Here is an 18876-nt window from a genome sequence, read left to right on the forward strand (position 1 = left end):
AGGTTAGTTCTCACTGTGCTCGCAGACCCCCATGACCAAAACCTTCCTCCACCCTCCAACCAGTTCCTGCCCCAAGAGCTCGAGATGGAAGCAACCTTTTCCCAGATCCTAGGCTGCTCACGGCCAGTGGTTACACTTATTCAGAATCCTTGGGAAAAGCTGGAGGAAAGAGAGAGATAATGACTGATTAGCCAACAGTCGACAAATGGAGGTTTGGCCACTACTCTGGATGTTCACTCAGGGGTCTCCACAACGTTCCTTCCTGCGCGGGCCTCAGTCTGCAAAGCATGTGGGAGGGTCGCCTTGGGTCCCATGCTGTTCACAGTGACACCCAGCCAAGCCAGGCATTTCAACAAACAAATAGTTACCAATTCCGCACCTCCCTGGGAAGAGGGCACCATGTTTAGGTTGCTATGACTTGAGTCAGCCCAGACAGTCCCGCTTGCACACGAAGAGTTATCAAATCTGCATCTCCCTGGATGGAGGCTCAACATCTGGTGCGAGTTGCACCAGACGATTCTGTTCACCCACAAAGAGTTCCCAATTTATGCACGTCCCTGAAATGAGGCACAATGTCTGGTGCGCAAAGACTTGAGTCGTACCAGACAGTTCTTATCACACATGCAAAGTGACTAATGCAGTACCTCCATGGGATCAGGCACAATGTCTGATGCACGAAGACTTGAGTTGCACAAGACAATTCCAGTTGCACATGCAAAATGACCAATGCTTCACCTCCCTGGTATGAGGCACATCTAGTGCGCGATGACTTGAGTTGCACAAACTATTCCGATCGCACACGCAAAGTGACCAATGCAGTGCCTCCCTGGAATGAGGCACAACATCTGGCGCATGAGGACTTGAGTTGCACCAGACAATTCCGATTGCCCACAGAAAGTTACCATTGCAGTGCCTTCCTGGAATGAGGCATAACATCTGGTGCGCGATGGCTTGAGTCGCACCTGACATTCTGATCGCCCACAGACAGTTACCAATTGCGTACCTCCTTGGAATGAGGCACCACATCGTGTGCACAATGATTTGAGTCCCACCAGACAATTCCTTACACATGAAGAGTTCCAATCCCGTACCTCCCTGGAATGAGGCACAACATCTGGCGCGCGAGGAGTTGAGTTGCACCAGACAATTCCGATTGCCCACAGAAAGTTACCATTTCAGTGCCTCCCTGGAATGAGGCATAACATCTGGTGCGCAATGGCTTGAGTTGCACCAGACAATTCCGATTGCCCACAGAAAGTTACCATTGCAGTGCCTTCCTGGAATGAGGCATAACATCTGGTGCGCGATGGCTTGAGTCGCACCAGTCATTCTGATCACCCACAGACAGTTACCAATTGCGTACCTCCTTGGAATGAGGCACCACATCTGGTGCACGATGATTTGAGTCACACCAGACAATTCCTTACACATGAAGAGTTCCAATCCCGTACCTCCCTGGAATGAGGCAGAACGTCTGGTAAGGGATGACTTGAGCCGCACCAGACCATTCCAGTCACACACACAGAGACACAAGTTCATCAGTGCCACACAAGGAAGAATGAGGCATTGCTCCAGGTAGGCCCCCAACTCCGAGGGTCGCAACCAGTGAATCGTACACAGCACACAATGAACATGAGAGTGGGTGTTGCACAAAAGAAATGCGCATGCTCAACAAAAGCGGGCCATGCAGGATCCCACAACTGGTGAATCAGCTCACTACCAACAAGACACTAATGCATGTTGTGGCCCCACGATGAAAGGCCACACTCCTTAAATGCAGGCAGTACTTTGAAGACTCCACACGAGGCAATTTCGGTCACCAGGCACAATACTTCTACACTCACACCGCTGCTACCAAGTTACTCCTAGCAGCCGATATAGGCACTTAAGAGAGCAATGCTGTCTTACGTCACGGGAGACCTTTGATGTCTCTGAGACCTCCCCAGAGAACAGGGGGCAAGCCAACAAGACCTTGGAGAGCACACTTCAGAGTGCCACACAGCAGCAGGCAGTCTTCCAAGGTCAGCCACAATACAGGAAGGGTGTGCGGTTCTCTTCCAAGGGCAGTAAATGCTCCTTGTGGACAACTGATTCCTCTTGCAGTGTGCATCACGCAGTCCAGGGTCTCCGGTCCCACATCTATAAGTTTATCTCTGAGCCTCTGAAGTGTGGTACCAGTAGTTATACTGTGTGCCTTGAAGTTGGGGGAGGTTCAGAGGGCTTCCCTTGAACCACAGATATCTCCCCTAAATTTCAGACCTTTCTGCCACCCTCCATGGAATGCAGATCTTAATCTTTAGCTGGGCCATGATCTGGCCCGAGAGGCCAAATGTCAAAGCCTTTCCCTCCAGTCTATCCAGCCACATCCTCAAATGGCAGAGGTCTGTTGTTCCAGTTGCCCAAGTTTTATAGCTGTCACTGGGGAATGCCCAGATGCGTTTTCCCCACCTTCCAGTGGAATGAAGCTGAATTAAAAAGGCCTACAAAAGAGTTTCAGAACATAGAAATGCCTACTTTCTAGAAGTCGCATTTCCAAGGTATTCTTGACAAAAACACCTTTACCATTTGAAGGGGTTTGTCATTGTGAAACCAATGACAGTAAACATCATGAGGCTGCTCCACTGCAACCCACTATTGCAGCTAGGATTAATTTAAAAGCTTCCCCAATTGTAACCTATTGGCAGAGCAGCTCTCATTGGAAATTAAAACCCACATGGGTATTTTTTGCTCCCTGGGCACATGTGCCCTGGCGCACACACAAGTCTGCAGGGGTAGGGTGGACGCAAGTTTAAGAACACCAAAAAGTTGCAAATGCACCCACACAGGCCCACTGTGACAGGCTCAGTCTACATGAAAATATCATTGTGCAAGTGCACCAATACTGGCCTGCAATTGCAGGCTCAGTACATATTAAAGCACCATTGTGTAAATGCGCACACACTGGCCTACAATTACAGGCTCAGTATATATTAAAACACCATCGTACTTTGGTAGGCGCCACTTCCTAATATTTGTAAGAAAGGCACACTAACTTTCATACTGTACTTACAGTGAGAAAGTATGCAGGGCCCTAAGATCATTCAAAGAGGATCAGCAAAACCTCTGGGGAGAGCCGATCTCCTAGGTAGAGAAAACTCATGTGGGGGTTCTCCCCTACCAGGGCAGGGAACCCCCTTATGTACCTGCCCTGCCTTCTGCCTACCACCTGCTCCGCCCTCAAGGGAGGGTGCTCTAGGGGTAAAGTAAGGCCTACTCAGGTTTGGCCAGGATGGGGGAGATGCCACCCTGAGCGCAGATGCACTGTGCCTCTACAAGCCTGCACTGTCAGGCCTAATACATATTGGTCAGGCTATTCTGGTGGGTGGCACACTCAGTGTAGAGTCCCACTGGTGGCCAGGGTGGTACCCCCTGGGGATGGGGTGTACCTTTTTACAGAGCACTCCTGAGTACAGCACCTCAACCAATCACATAAGCCCTCCTTTTGCGCATATGTAGGAAGGGCACATGCACTTTCCCATTGCAGTACAGTGGGGAAGTGCCCGGAGTTATACGGTCCTGCAAGTTAGTCAGCAAAAAAACAGGAGAAAAAGGCAAAATGTTTCAGAGAAATCCCCTAAGAAGGGCCATGTCCAACATTGGGGCTTCCATATGACTGGGATGGCAAGATGTGAGGATGAGCCTGGATCCTCTCCTAACTGTCATGCCCTCTTTTGAGGACAAGTGTGCCTACCCAGCCCCCTTCCTGCCTTTTGCTCTACTATTTGCAGATCTCCACCCACCAGATGTCCCATTGTCTCAATGCAGGACACTTAACACCTCATTACTGCAGCGCAGAGACTGCCCAATCAGAGAGGAGCTGCTGGAAGGCTGGAGTTTGGCTCACAGAAAAGACAGATCTATAACTTATTTTCTGTAATAGTTATAACAAGTCTAACAATGGCAAGCTGTTGGCTTTATTCAATCATTTTAAATCCAGGAAGGACATTTTTAACCCTTTCCTAGCAATAGTTATACTTTAATAAAGTATTCCCATGATGGCCTATGAAGCTAATGTAATACAATGGGGAAAATGAAATTGGCAGTTTTTCCATTACCAGGACATATAAAACATATTTTGTAATGTCCCTGCTTATAGTTACAAGGCGCTTTACCCCTGGGGCACTTAGGCGGGACTATAGGGTGACTTATATGTAGAAGCAGTTTGAGACTTTGGAACTACCCTTAATTCCAAAGTCAAGTTTGGATCTGGATTTAGTTTAAAGGGTCACCCTTAAAGTGACCTGCCTGCTAACAGTCAAAACACACCCTGCTGTACAAGTACTTTTTAAGCCCTGGTTCCCCTGCTTCTGCCTATCAGAACTGGAGCAGAATCAACTCTCTGCCTTTATAGGGGTCTGTGGTACTAAGGGAGTCTCTGTGGTGGGCTTACCACCTCCCTCCTTAGGTTTTTGTGTCCCTAACCCTGAGTCTCGTTCTCAGTTCTGATGGGAAATCCAGGTTCTCACCCACTCATCAGCTGTCTCGCCCAGTTCCCTGGGACCAGACAACTTTGAGTCCACTAGATGCTGGTGTAACTTCTTCTGTACACAATGTCAGGATGTGCTCCTTAGGGATTAAATTATACAGTCCCTCCTAAGTATTCACCTGGTTACCCTTAATCCAGCCCTCTAGTGCCTTCACTGAGACATCTACAAATTCCATCCAGGACTGTGTGTTTACTTTCTAGGTGTCCCTGAACTTCACCCTGTACTGTTCTGGGGTGGGACCAAATTGTCTGACTGCGCATTTTCTTATGGGTGGGTAGGATTCTTCCTCATCCCCCTATAGGGTCAGGACCATATCCCTCCCAGCTACTGAGATCAGTTCCCACAGGAGTGAACGTCATACTTAGAGTGGACCCTTCTTGTCTTAAGTGCCATTTCAAATGCAGTTAGGCATTTGACAATGTCATCCCCCTCTACATCCCAGGGAACCTTTCTCTTGGAAAGTCTGGGATCAAATCTCAAATCTACCACCCCTGTGTATCTCACCATATTCTTCATTGTCGCTGACACCATTCCTTCTCTCTTCCTCCCTTGCCCACTTCTTCTTGTCTAGTTCCAGTTTTTTCTTCTCCGTAGCTAGGGCTGATAACTGAGCCTGAAGCTGCCTCTCCTCAAGGGACAGTCCTGGTTCCTCAATGTGGGAGCCTCCCCTCCCTTACCTGGTTGGAAGAATAAACCTGATACTAGAAGCAATGGACAAGTTGTCACCCTCCCCATGCTGGAGGTTGTTGGAGGGGTCATCCTACACCTCCCCTTTACTCTCTGGAACTGTCTGTGCCTAGGTCTTAAGGGATCTAATCAGTTCTGCTTTCCTAATTCTATTAGCAGTAGGTAGCCCCTTGGCCCTACACTGTACCCTAAGGTCAACCACTGTGGTTTGGACAGGTTAGCGGCGTCAAGCTCCATGGTATCCCTAGTTTTGGGTCACGAAAACATTAGCACCAATTGAACACAAGAACTATTTGGGAAAATTAAAAAATTTATTAATTAAAAAAAATAGTTCAAATTTCAAAAATTCAAAAATCTATTTTTGCTATGTGTCAATTTAGAGGATTTTTAAAGGTTGTCACTTAAATACATGTATGGTGTGGTTAAAAACAAGTACGATCCTCAGTGCTGAGCACCAAATGTTGGAAGGTGGATTACTAGTAGATGCAGGTAGGTACCTACAGCTAGCAATAAGGCCACAATCACGCGTAAGGTCCAGTCAAGGTCTCAATAAATTAATCCTTGCTCAACTCTTGGTAGCTTGGCTGCGAGCAGACAGGCTTAACCTAGGAGTCAGCTATGCAAAGCATTTAAAAACACCAGTACAATAAATTAGTAAGATACAAAACATGATAACAATCCCACACCAATTTATAAACATAGCTTATTTTTATATTATTAAAATGATACTTAAACAACAAAAAATCCAATGTAGGGGACCAGAGATACGCATTTTTAAGGATTAAAAGTACAACTAGTGCTTAGAAGCAAATAGCACTCAAAGAATTAAAAAAGATCACCCTGGACCAAGACACAGTCAAGAGTTCCAGCTGCCTGCAATGTAACACTTTTATGCTCACTTCCAGTAGTGTTTAATGATGAAGGAAAGTGGTCCACAACACCTTTCCAAGGTTACAGAATCTCTGAGTTACTCCTTGGGAGTTGGGACTAAAATGCCCACAATGCACCTGGCCAAATCCTTAAAAGTCCTCTGAATGCTGTCACGTTGGGCTCTTCTGGCAGGAGCTGATGCAGGTGACTCTTGGTAGCTCTGTTTCACCTGTCGCTTACCAGAATTCTGCTCCTGAATCCTTTAGAAGTCAGGCAAAGTCCTCTTTTGTGAAGCCCCAAGAATGCAGCAGGTGCAGTCCTTCTTGATACAGAACAGGAATTCCACCCGCAAAGCACTTCCTCTTCTTTCTGTTTCCAGGCAGGGATCTTTGGGCATCCACAAAACCAATCCAAGGGTGTAGAATCTTTGAGATGGTCCTTGGGATGTTGGAACTACGTTTCTCAGAATGCACCTGGCTAATTCCTTCAAAGGCCACTGGAGACTGCCCAACTGGGGTCTTCTTGATGGAGATGGTGCAAGTGAAGCACTGCTAACCTGTTGCTATCAGGGAATCCACTCCTTCATTTCTTAAAGCCAGGCAAAGTCCTTAGCGCTGTAGTTCCCCAGTGTGCAGCAGGTGCAGTCATAGAGAGTGCGATCCTTTGGGGTGCCATCTAGGGTTCCAACAGGGTAGTCCTTCTTCTCCTTGTAGTTTCAGATAGTGATCTTAGTTGCTGGGCAACTCTCTCATACTTATGCAGTGTTCCTGGGCTGGCAAGCAGGGGGCACCCCTGGCCATTGGGGTGCACGGTGCCACCCTCTGGGGTGACCATTTCTTGCAAAGTGTGGCAGAAATCAATCCCAGGAAGCACCATTCTTCCAAAATCCAAAATGGAGAAAGCCTCTCCTTGGGTTTAGGATCCAGCTAAGCCATCCCATTGGTGTGGCCTAAATTCCTTAACACTCACCTTCCACACCTCTGCTAATCTAATTACTGGGACTCCCATCTGGATTGGGTAGCAGGATGTGGGGGTAAGCCTGGATCCTGTCCTAACTTCCATTCCCTCTTTGAAGATCAGTTTGGCTACCCAGCCCCCTCCCTGCCTCTTACTCTGCAGCTTGCAGCTCTCCACCCACCAGATGCCCCATTGTCTCAATGCAGGCTACTTCACACCTCATTAAGGCAGCTTGGCTCAGCCTTGCAGAGACTGGTGAATCAGATAAAGAGCTGCTGGAGGGGTGGATTTTGAGTCACAGAAAATAAAGTTAAATAACATCTTTTCTGTAATAGTTGCAACAAATCTAACAGTGCCAAGTTTATTCTAACTATCATTTTAAGTCCAAGAATGCCATTTCGAGCTCTTTCCTAGCAATAGTTATACTTAAATAAAGTATTCCCATGTTAGCCTATTGAGCTAATGTACTACAATGGGGAAGAATAAACTTGGCAGTTTTCCCTCACCAGGGCATTTAAAAAATCTTTCTCTTATAATGTCCCTGCTTATAGTTACAAGGCTCCCTACCCTAGTGAAACTTAAGGGGGGATTTAGGGGTGACATGTAAAAATAAGGTAGTTTGAGACTTTGGAAGTACCTTTCAATTCCAAAGTTGAATTTTCATATACATTTAATTTAAAAGCAGCCTGAAAAGCAGGATTAAAGTGATGTTAAGCCACTCAGCAATGCACACTTAAGTGCATTATATCTGATGGATCTCCATTTCTTTTAAACACAAACTTTATTGCATTTTCTTGTAAAATTCAACAGTACATCTGTTTGTTATTGCTATTGACAGACAGTATTATGTATACAAGGATGTAGTATCCCAGTCAGATGCAGGAAAGACACATGGTATATCAAATGTTTATACATAGAGTGTAGTGAACCTGTTACCCCCATCTCTCCCCAACATGTCACCTATAAGATTGGACAGTGTGGGCCGAGGCATGTGTAGAGTGTACAATATCGTACAAGGAGTGTATAACGGAGAGGGGGCAACATGGATCTCAAGTCTTCCTTTGGGACAGATGCATTTACTCTAGCCGTCTCTATCAGAGGCAGTTCCCAGCGCCTTAAATCCCTACAGTAGTGCATCCCACTCAAGCATATCTTGTATAGACCTCTGTATTCTTCTCTACGTAGAGCCTCAATCTCTTCCAGGCCCCAGCAGTCCATCTATGCTCACCAATGATCCACTCTGGGGGCCCCTTTGGATTTTCAGTGTTGTGTCATAACTCGCTTAGCCAACAAAAGGGCCAAGTCAGCAAACCTAGCTATTATTCTGGAGCCCCTGGGCCTGGGGTGCAGACCCCGGAGACATTGAGCAGGATTGTTCCACTAGTCAAGACTAGTGAGACCCGACAGAGCCGACGAAACTCCTGCCCAGTATATATGTATTGTAGGGCACTACCATAGCATATGGCGGAGATAAGCATCCAAAGCTCTGTATCTTGGACACATGAAGAAGGCAGTGGAAAAAATGGCATTGATTCTGTGGGGTGTTAAGAATGCCCTATGTACAATGGAGAATTGTATAAATCTGAACTTCGCATTTCGAGAGACCTTTTTAGGGTATTCCAGTATTTGGGCGCGGTCATTATCCGAGAATTCACAAATTAAGTCTGTTTCCCACTTAATTTGAAGGGGTTGAGGGAAGCTTTGAGATGTGCCCAGATTCCATGATAAAGTCAATGCACCAGATGTCTGCCATGTCCCATGGTATGTAATGCTTGTAATAATTCATGTGTGGTGAGTTCTGTCCAATCTGAAGCCCAGCATTGACGGACATAGCGAATCAGCCTAGGATAGGTTAAAAACAGGGTCTCAAGGAGTCTGTGTGTGTAAGTAAAGTCAGTGTGGGACATCAGCATGCCATCATGAAACAACAAAACCACTGTCAATTCCCCGTTCTGTTCCCATGTCCTCAACTGTTGTGCTGTCAGGGTAACTGAGGGTGTGGGGAGGCAGTGTAGTGGAATGTTCTGCATGTATGGTAGAGCGGGAGCGGTATATCTCACCGCACGTTTCCAGTAATTGAGGGCCACAGGTGGTAAAAGTGTGGTGGTTCGTGGTGGGGTCACTCCTGGACAAATTAATTTGTGCTGTTGGCCCCAGTTTAGGTGTGCTGCCGTAGGTCCGACATCTATCTGGCTAACCAGTAGTCTATTCATTGCAGCTGTCCTGCCAGATATTAAGCTTTGAAGTCCGAGGCCCCCATGCCTCCACCATCCGCTGGAAGCTGCAGCTTAGCGAGACCGACCATGGTGTCCTGGTCCCCAGGGAAGTCCCACCAACATTGTACTCAGCAGCATAAATATCCACACTGGGACCACAACAGGAAGATTTACAAAATAATATAAAAGCAGTGACAGCATGACCATCTTTGCTAAGGATAGGCAGCTGACTACAAACAGGGGTAGGGTAATCCAAAAGGCAATCTTCCCCTTGAGGGAATTTATAGTTCATAAAAAGTTGCCTTCAAGAATATCTTAGGTGTCACAATGGAGGAAGCATGGTCTGGTTGGCTGTGGTGAGTCCCCAGCCAAGCAGAACCTGCTACTCTCATCAGGGGTGGGTGATTACACTCACTGTATAACCTGCACTCACCCTTGGGTAGCTTGCCACTGGGCAGTCAGGCTTATTACAAAGGCAATGTGTAAAGCATTGGCGCAGCACTCCCACATAATAAATACAATGAGCATCACAAAAGTGGCTTCACACGTGTGGAAGGTAAACACAGTGTGTATTCAACACACACATTAATTAACACAACATAAAAATCATGAACTTATGGGCATAAATCACATGTGGTAATATTACTAGCAGTAGTAGGCCCAACCATGTTAAAATGACATCAGTAGCATGCATACATGCGAAAACACCTACGTTACCCCCCCAGCACTCTTATGCGGTGTGATACGTTGTCAGAACTAGGCCCACCCTGGCAATTAATGTAATTCAATACAACACAATTATAGGATGCACCCCAGATAACAATGATATCAGGAATATGTACATACTGATAATGACAACACTTTCAGCAGCACCATGGGCTAAGGCCTCACGGATAGAACCAATGTCTAACGTAGTATCCAGCTGGTAAGAAATGTGTAAAGCAGCACCGCTGGGTAGTGTAATCACTAGCAGGCAGCCTCATGCAGCCATTCCCACAAGAACAAATTTACTCAGCACTGCTATGCGGTGCTATGAATATCAGGCAGGTCCGAATGGAGCACACTTACACACTCACACACATGCAGCACTGTAGTACAGTGCAACTGATATCCAGCAGGTCAATTGGTAGCACAATACAGACCCCGTGGCCCAAACACTCCTCCACCCTCAGTCTTTCCCCAACTACCCCACACCAACAGTTTAGAAAGAGATCACCCCTTCACCTGAGATCAGGCTGCTCTCGGCCAGAGTCACTCTTAGTTGAGGTACCATAGAAGATGGTAGGAAGTAGGTAGCAGGTCTAATTAGGAGGCAGTTGACAAACAAAAGGGGGTTGGCCACCACTCAGGAAGTTCACCCACAGGATGCGGAGCAGAAACAGTTGAGGGCAGTGGCTCATTCAATTAAAGGTTTCTGTAACATGCCTTCTGGCACCAGCCCAGCACCGGAGGGGGGAAGGGGTTGCTCGAAAGGTAGAGGTGCCCCATCAAGTAAACATTGATCAGAGATGCACCCAGGTAATGCGGGCACAACGTCTGGTGCACATGCGTTGCACTGGACAGTTCCAGATTCACATACAACAATGAGTTGCAAATTTTGGGCCTCCCTGGAAATGTGGGACAATGCCTGGTGCACCTTGAAATGGGCCGCACCAGACAGTTCCTGTCACACACCACGAAGAATTATAAATCCAGTGCGACCCTGGAAATGAGCCACAATGCCTGATGCACGTTGATACGGATCACCAGACAATTCCGATCAGTTATGGTGAAGAGTTACTAGTCTCATTCCTCCCGGGAATGAGGCACAACGCCTGGTGTGCATTGTTACGAGTTGCACCAGACAATTCCAATCACAATCAAAGAGATGCATATTCAGTACCTCTCTGGAAATGAGGCTCTACGCCCGGTGCGCTTAGATACAGGTTGCACCAGACAATTCCGGTCACACACACAGGCACAAGTTAAGTAATGCCACATGAGGTACAATGAGGCACTGCTACGGTTATGCCCCCATCATCGTGGATCGCAACCTATGAAGGTCTTTGATGTCCCTGAGATCTCCAAAAGAGAACATGGGGCAAGCTTATGGGCCCCTGGAGAGCACACTTCTGGGTGCCACACAGCAACAGGCAGTCTGCCCAGGGAAGGCACGATACAGGAAGGGTGTGAGGTCCCTTCCAAGGGCAGTAATACCTCCTTGTGCACAACAGATTCCTATAGCAGTGTGCACCAAGTGGTCCAGTTTCTCAGGTCCCATGTCTCTGCAAGTGTATCTCTACTCTGCTGCAGTATGGCACCAGTAGTTATACTGTAATGTGCCTTTGAAGTTGGGGATGGTTGAAAGGTTCTCTCTTTGAACCACATATGTGTCTCCCCTAAATTTCAGTCCTGTCTACCAGGGGGCTGTGGAATGTAGATATTAATCTGGTTAGGTGTCAAAACCTGTCCCTCCAATTTATCCAGCCAGGCCCTCAAATGGCAGAGATTTTTCATTCCGTTTGCATGCTCAATGTTTATAGCTGTCGCTGGGGGAATGCACAGATTTGCTCGCCTAACCTCCAGTGTTGAGTGGAGCCATGTAGAAAGTCACACAACAACCCTTAGGGCACAGAAATGTCCGCTTTCCAGAAGTGGCATATCTGAGTTATTAATGACAAAAGCAGCCTTACCCTAGGAAGGGGTTTTTCACTGCCAATTCAATGGTAGGAAATATCATGAGCCTGCTCTACTACCATCTACTATTGCAGCTGGGCGTGATTTCAATCATTCCCCTATGTTAGTCTATGGGGAGAACAGCCCTCAGAGGTAGTGAGAAGCATGTGAGGAGGGTAGTAAAATGAGTATTCCCTCTCTGCTGCATGATGGTTGACCCGCACCTTCTAACCATTGCTTCAGTGCCTTAGCTTCTCTTATTGGTGCTGTGTTGGGGGGTCGGGAGCGGTCGAGGACAATATCAATGACAGCATTAAAATCTCCACTCAATGCCCAGGGTTACATGGTCCAATCTGCTGATATAGAAGACAGGTGAGTTAAGTAAATATATTGGTCAGTATTGGGTGCGTATACACATCCCAACACAATCAATGCCCTGTCTAGTGTCCCTCATAGGAATATGTATCATCCCTGTGTGTCTATCTTTGATTCTAGTAATTTGAATGGGACCCCAGCTCAAAGCCATATTGCTGCACCACGCGGGAATGAAGAATAGGAGGTGTGGAACAACTTATGGGCCTCATGGGTGATTAGGTGTGTCTGTTGTAAAAATGCCATATGCGCCCCACGCCTGTTCAGTTGTGCTAGCACTCTATGCCTCTTGTATATGGATCCTAGTTCCTGTACATTCCAGGTAACAATATTATAGGAAACATGCTTGACATTCATCCTGTCAGAGTTGTGCACTCCATGATCCTCCCCGCAGCTCCTGCTCTTCCACCCACCACCACCACCCTGCCACCAGTTAAAAAAGTAGGTGACATTAGAAAACAAACAACTTCTATTATTAAATTCAAGGTCCAACAGTTACCTATTGTTGGACCAAAGCATGTAAACAACCAAAACGTTATAATCATTATAGAACAGTTGCCTCAGCTAATAGGGGTTTGAGGATTTAAGTCTTCTATACTAGGAAGAGATATCTGGTATAAGTGCATTCTTCTGTCTAAGCCAACCCGACCCAGGACCCCCAGGTCCTACTCTTTTGAAGTAAGGAAGCAGAAAATCTCAACCTTTGCCCTCTCTCCCGTAACATAGCGCAGTGTGCAGTTACCAGGTCCATGGGTAAAAACTGAGAAAAGGGGTAAATAGGTGGAGTCAACATTATGTATTCTGTGTCCCCATGCAGAACGTCATCATAGTTTGTACTTTCAACCTTCAGCCCAGCAAGTCATATGTCATCTGAGGTGTTGTGGCAGAATCTGAGTCTGGTGTGCTGCCCAGGGAGGAGCTGGAACTAGTGGTCTCTTTGGTGTGTCGCAAGGAGTGCATCAAACAGATTGCTATTCATTGGCTCTCCAAGGCTTGCTGCTGTGAGGGGACCAACTCCAGGTGAGAGTTATGTGGAGCCCCTCATCGACGGTTCCACAGAGCTCGCTGCGCTTTTGGTGGTTCGCATCCTAGTGATTGTGGCCATTGAGAATCTGGGAAATATTGTTCCAACCAGCTCCATGCCTCTTCAGGGATTTCACAGAAGAGGGAGCGCTGATCGTGGAGTACCTTGCATCTGGCCGGAAAGAGCAGTACATATTTGAGGTCAGATGTGCATAAAAGGTTTCTTGATTTTTTTGAAAGTTGCACACCTGGGTTCCACTGAAATCGTGTAATCTAGGAATGAGAAAATTGTAGCATTTGGCATAAGGATAGGCTCATTTTCACCTATGGTGCGAAGGATCATGTCCTGGTCCCTGGAGTTGAGTATCATGGCCATCATGGAACAGTGAGTCGCCATGAGTATGGATTTCTTGAGGGGACCCTGTGGGCTCTCTCTACCACAAAATAGTCAGATAATCTGTTGGGGCCACCACTGTGCGGGGACAGTACTCTATAAATGGGTGGGGTGGGGTCCTTTAGCATGCTCCCTGACACCTACAATCCGCATATTGTTTCTGCAAGACCTTCCTTCTGCATCATCCACATGAGCATGAAGCTGTTCCACCTGCCTGTGCAGTTGGGAAAGTTGGGTCAAATGTTCCGCTGGCCTGGCGTCAGCGTGGCAAGGGCCAGTTTGTTTGTTCTAACTTTATCAGCCAATTTACTCTGGTCATCCTTGAGCAGGCTGAAATCTGTTGTTATGGCTGCCAGCCGTCATTTAAGTGTTTACCCGGGACTCCAGGAATTCTTGAAGAATGACATCCAGTTTGTCCATCTGCGGGAGTTTGTTGGTTTGGGGGACATAGTTCTCCAGTGTTTGGGTCAGTGAGGTGTCTGAAGGGGTGGACCGTGCATGTGCATGCAGCGCCTGATTCTCAGTTGTGGATTTGGTGCGACCCATAGTAGAGGATGGTCAGCATGATCTTAAGCACCTGGAGGGGTGGAGAGACAAAGTGCAGCACCCACCTCCATGCTCCCTCCACAGGTAGATGCCCTGGCTGAAACTGCAGGGCCCTTAGGATGCCAGAGGATGGAGCCCACGTGGTGGTATGAGCCCTAAGCCAAAGAGAGAGAGCTGCGTACAGCCTTTGGGGAGTAGCCCCTGTCCGTATTGTCTGCTTGGGTGGGGTTATTAGGTCATAGCTCTCATCACAGCCAGCAGTGGGTCAGATGGGCGGCTCTTAAGCCGTCAAACAGAGGGTCCGCTAGTAGGATGCTGTGACTGTGAAGGGCAGCTGCTGTAGTGAATGTGCAGCATCAATCAGCCCTCTGGTAGACCATTTCCCTTGTGGGAAGCAAATCAGCACAGACCACAGTTATTCAGGGAGGCACAATGAAAGGACCATGCACTAGGTGCCAGCCAAGCTGCAGGAGGTTATTGTTCGGTCCCAGCCTACGTCAGGGGGGGTCCACCCGGAAGCCAGCCAAATAATATCTTGATAGGGTTCGATGCTGGGTTTCACCCCAATGCCTCCATTTACAGTACGTGAAGGAGGGTCTCCCCAGCTTCCCCTAGCACTCATGGCCTTCAGGTCTGTGCTTGTCTCAAAAAGGGGGAGGCTGTTAGTGCCAAAGTCCGATGCCCGACTGTCACAGTGCCTCCGGTTGTCCAGGCTGCGCCGGCCATCCCGATAGTTATCTGTAAATTGCCCCTTATAAGCGGGCGACATCAGCATAGTACATAGACCTGGCCCCAGAGCACGGCCTGATTGCCACCTGTAGCCTGGAGGGCCAGCGACTCCACCCGAAGGCCGTCCCCAGCCAAGGGGCAGGGCAGCCTGTGAAGGGCACTGCAGCACCACCGGGCCTCTGATGTTGCATGGGGTAAGTTCTGATCGGGTCTGGAGGCAGGGTTGCACCAGCTTCATAGTGACCTGTTCTGGGATCCAGTTAATTATGCTGCCACAATCAATGTTCATACCAGAGGCCACCAGCCTCATGCAGGGCCCGGTGCCAAGTAGCATGCTCCACCCTTGCATCGCAATGTGTAAGAGCCACCAGAGGTGTAGAAGAGTGGTCAATGCCCCTGGCGCAATTGTTGGTATTGGCCTTCAGGGAGGGTGCGCTCCGTTGAGAGGCTCTAGGCCGCTAGGGCCCATGTATCGACACTGCTGGCATTCACTTTTCTAGTAGCCGATCGTTGTATCCCAAGTTTGCGGCCTAGGCCCAGGGCCGGCCACTGGCAATTCCTAGGCCCTCAGCCTGCCCCATCTCACTTCTGGCAGTGGAGCCATGGACGCCCGTGGGGCTGATTATGGCACCCAGGCGCGGTAGCGCCGCTGCCAGGCTTGAGCCACATCCCAGATGGTAGGTATTACCGACTTGCAAAATAGGGTTTAGAAGTTGCTATTAGGGAGGGGCGTGTAAAGGATGCCCATTCCTATTAGCGACTCACACTGGTATGCTTGTATATTTTGCGACTGGGAATGTGGTCGCAAAACATTCATACTTTTCTGACTCCTTGAAGGAGGAGGTAAGCCATTTGCAAATGGGAAGGGTCCCCAAGGGACCCTTTCCCCTTTTTGAATGGGGGCACCAATATTTTTTCAAAGCAGGCAGTGGTCCCACAGACACTTTAAAAAAATGAAAAGAAAACTTTTCATTTTTATTTTCTAAATGTATCTTAATTTCCTTTAAGCAAACAGGCTGCATTAAAAAAACTGCTTTATTTAAAAAGCAGTCACTGACATAGTGGTCTGCTGACCCCAGCAGGCCACCATCCCTGTGAGTGCCGGCCCTTCCCAATAGGTCGCAAATTGCAACCTGTCTCATGAATAACAATGAGGAGGGTGCCTTGCGACCCATTTGGGAATCGCAAACAATGTCTCAGATACTGATGAACATCAGTGTTTGCGACTCTCAATTTGCAATTTGCAAAAAAAATGTAAATTACAAGTCGCAAACATTGAGGATTGTACATCTGGCCCATAGTTCATAAGCACACACTAGAAGACCCAATATATGTTTTTCGCTTGGTTGGCTTCGATTACAAAGAAAAACAGCACGCTGTGGTGAAAAGTATCTGACAATGTGCACGAAAATCTTGGCAGATTACTTTGCAAAGGAAAACCAGGGATCTGTGCAAGGTCATTTAAGGGTGAAAATCTGGATTTTTTAAAAGCTTCAAGGGCGGAAAGAAGCCCCTACAAGTGAGATTCTGCTCTCCCTGCAGTAACGCTTGGAGTCGCACCTGTGAGGAAGGCTCTTCGAGAGCTAGGTGAGTAAGCGCTAGAGAAGCGCTTGATATAGAAATCAAGTTATGTTCCGAAGATGAATGTGCCAGAGGCGATCCGTCACTCTACTCCATACGATAACAACTTTAGAGCTTCGCAGAACCTCCCCTCCTCGGTCCTCATTACGCATGCACACAATCCTGTGTGGCCCCCTGTCCCTCGGTTGATGGATGTTTTGCTCTCAGCCTAATCCTGGCTCTTTCCACACTGTTTTAGGGGATGGCTCTATGTAAGAAGCAGTTAATCCGTTCAGTGCCACTCAGTGCCTACTTTATCGCTGGTGGCTCACGGTCCAACAATCGTTTTAGTGACCCTCCCCCAAAGACTCCTTTTCCGTGAATTTCAAAACTACCACGCTCCAACAGTGCCTCTCATCTCTCCATAGCTCCTCTCTGACATACATTTAATTTTTTTATATAGCGTTACTTTTAGTTTATACACACTCAGGGCCTGATTTATGAGAAGTCATTTTTTGACGCAAAAGTGGTGCAAACTTACAAAATATAATTATATTTTGTAAGTTTGCACCGCTTTTGCGTAAAAAAATAACATAAAGGTGGCGCTAACTTTTCATGAATCAGGGCCTCAGTTCTGTGATCTGCATGGTACATGTTCTTTGCAGCAGGCACATTAACCCTCTGTGCTACATTATGATGTGCCAACAGTGCCTCTAGACAAAAACTCTGACCACTCCAGCACATTAATCACTAGAGTTACCCTGACATTTCATTGATGCCTGAAAACTGCTGGACATGCAAGGAACTCTGAAGCACATGCTTTAACACAGAGTTCTTTTAAACACAGCGTACCTTTCACCAGGTCAGCGCCAGGTGCAGTTGCACCAGTTGCACCGCCCAAAGCTGGTCCTGGTGTCACTCTCACAGGAGCCCCAATTCCTTCTGATCTTCCATGGTGGCCATTTATGCTTCAGAAGCCTACCCGGCGCGCGGCAAGTCTAAGTTCTCTTTATACCCTCACAATATCAGTTTTCCCCACCATTATCGTAATCTGTGAATTTCAGACAGTCAACCTATACTTTGACATACATCCTCAAGACCAAACACCTTACCAGATAACACAGAAAGAGCCAACAAATTAACAAGGAGAGCCAGAGCCGAGCCAAGGGTCGGGGTTGGCTCTAAGAGCCGATGCATGGTCTGAGCCATGAATATATTTGGCATGTAATTCGTGCAACAAACATTATGTAAACCTAAGAGAAAGTCTCTTCAAAATTCCAAAAAGTGTATTTCTTTAACATGTGGAAGCGTTTCACTTTCATATGTCAGATTATATCACTGCATTGAGATGTATTAACAAGCATTGACAAAGCCAATAGGTCTCGTCTTTGAGACTTAATCAATCAATCAGTTAATTAATCAAGGATTTATAAAGCTCAGCAAATCACCCATGAGAGTCTCAAGGTGCTGGAGTTGCTAACTGCTTTGCAGTGGTCTGTTCGTTCGAACAGCAAGGTCTTGAGATCCTTTCTGAATTGCCGGGGCGATGTGGCGGTCCTGCTGTGCAGAGGAATGTCCTTCCAAGCTTTAACCATCAGGTGAGAGAAGGAGTGTCCTCGACTGTTGCCTATGCAGTTCGAGATGGTATCTGTGAGGAAGAAGGAGCCGGATCATAGGTGTCTGGTCAGTGGTGGAAGGTCATGGATTTGTTGATGTATGCTGGTCCTTCGATGTGCAGGGCTGTGTAGGCATCGGTCAACATCTCGAACTGGCATCTCTTCTGGATCGGGAGCCAGTGTAGCTTCTTGAGGTGGGGTGTGATGTGGATCTGTCTAGGGAGGTTGAGGATGAGTCTTGCCACTGAGTTTTGTATTGTCTGTAGTCTGTTCAGGAGGCGTGCAGTGATTCCTATGTAGAGCGTGTTCTTGTAGTCCAGCTTGCTGGTGACAAGGGCCTGTGAGACGGTCTTTCTGGTGTTGACTGAGAGCCACTTGCAGATCTTGTGGAGTGTGCAGAGGGTGTGGAAGCAGGCGGATGAGACTGCATTTACCTATTTCATCATAGATAACTTGCTGTCCAAGATGATGCCTAGGTGGCGGGCGTGGTCTGTTGGGGAGGGGTGAACTGAGTTCAGCAGGCCTCCATGAGTCATTTTATGGCGAGTGGTTGTTCCCAAAAATGAGGACTTACGTTTTGTCCCTTTTGAGTTTAAGACAGTTGTCCTTCATCCAGTCGGTGATGTTCCTCATCCGTCTGTGGAAGTTGGCTCTGGTGATGGAGGGGTCTTCTGACAATGAGAGGATAAGCTGACTGTCGTTGGTATAAGAGATGATGTTGAGTC

Source organism: Pleurodeles waltl, chromosome 3_1, assembly GCF_031143425.1.
Source record: "Pleurodeles waltl isolate 20211129_DDA chromosome 3_1, aPleWal1.hap1.20221129, whole genome shotgun sequence".
Lineage (NCBI taxonomy): Eukaryota > Metazoa > Chordata > Amphibia > Caudata > Salamandridae > Pleurodeles > Pleurodeles waltl.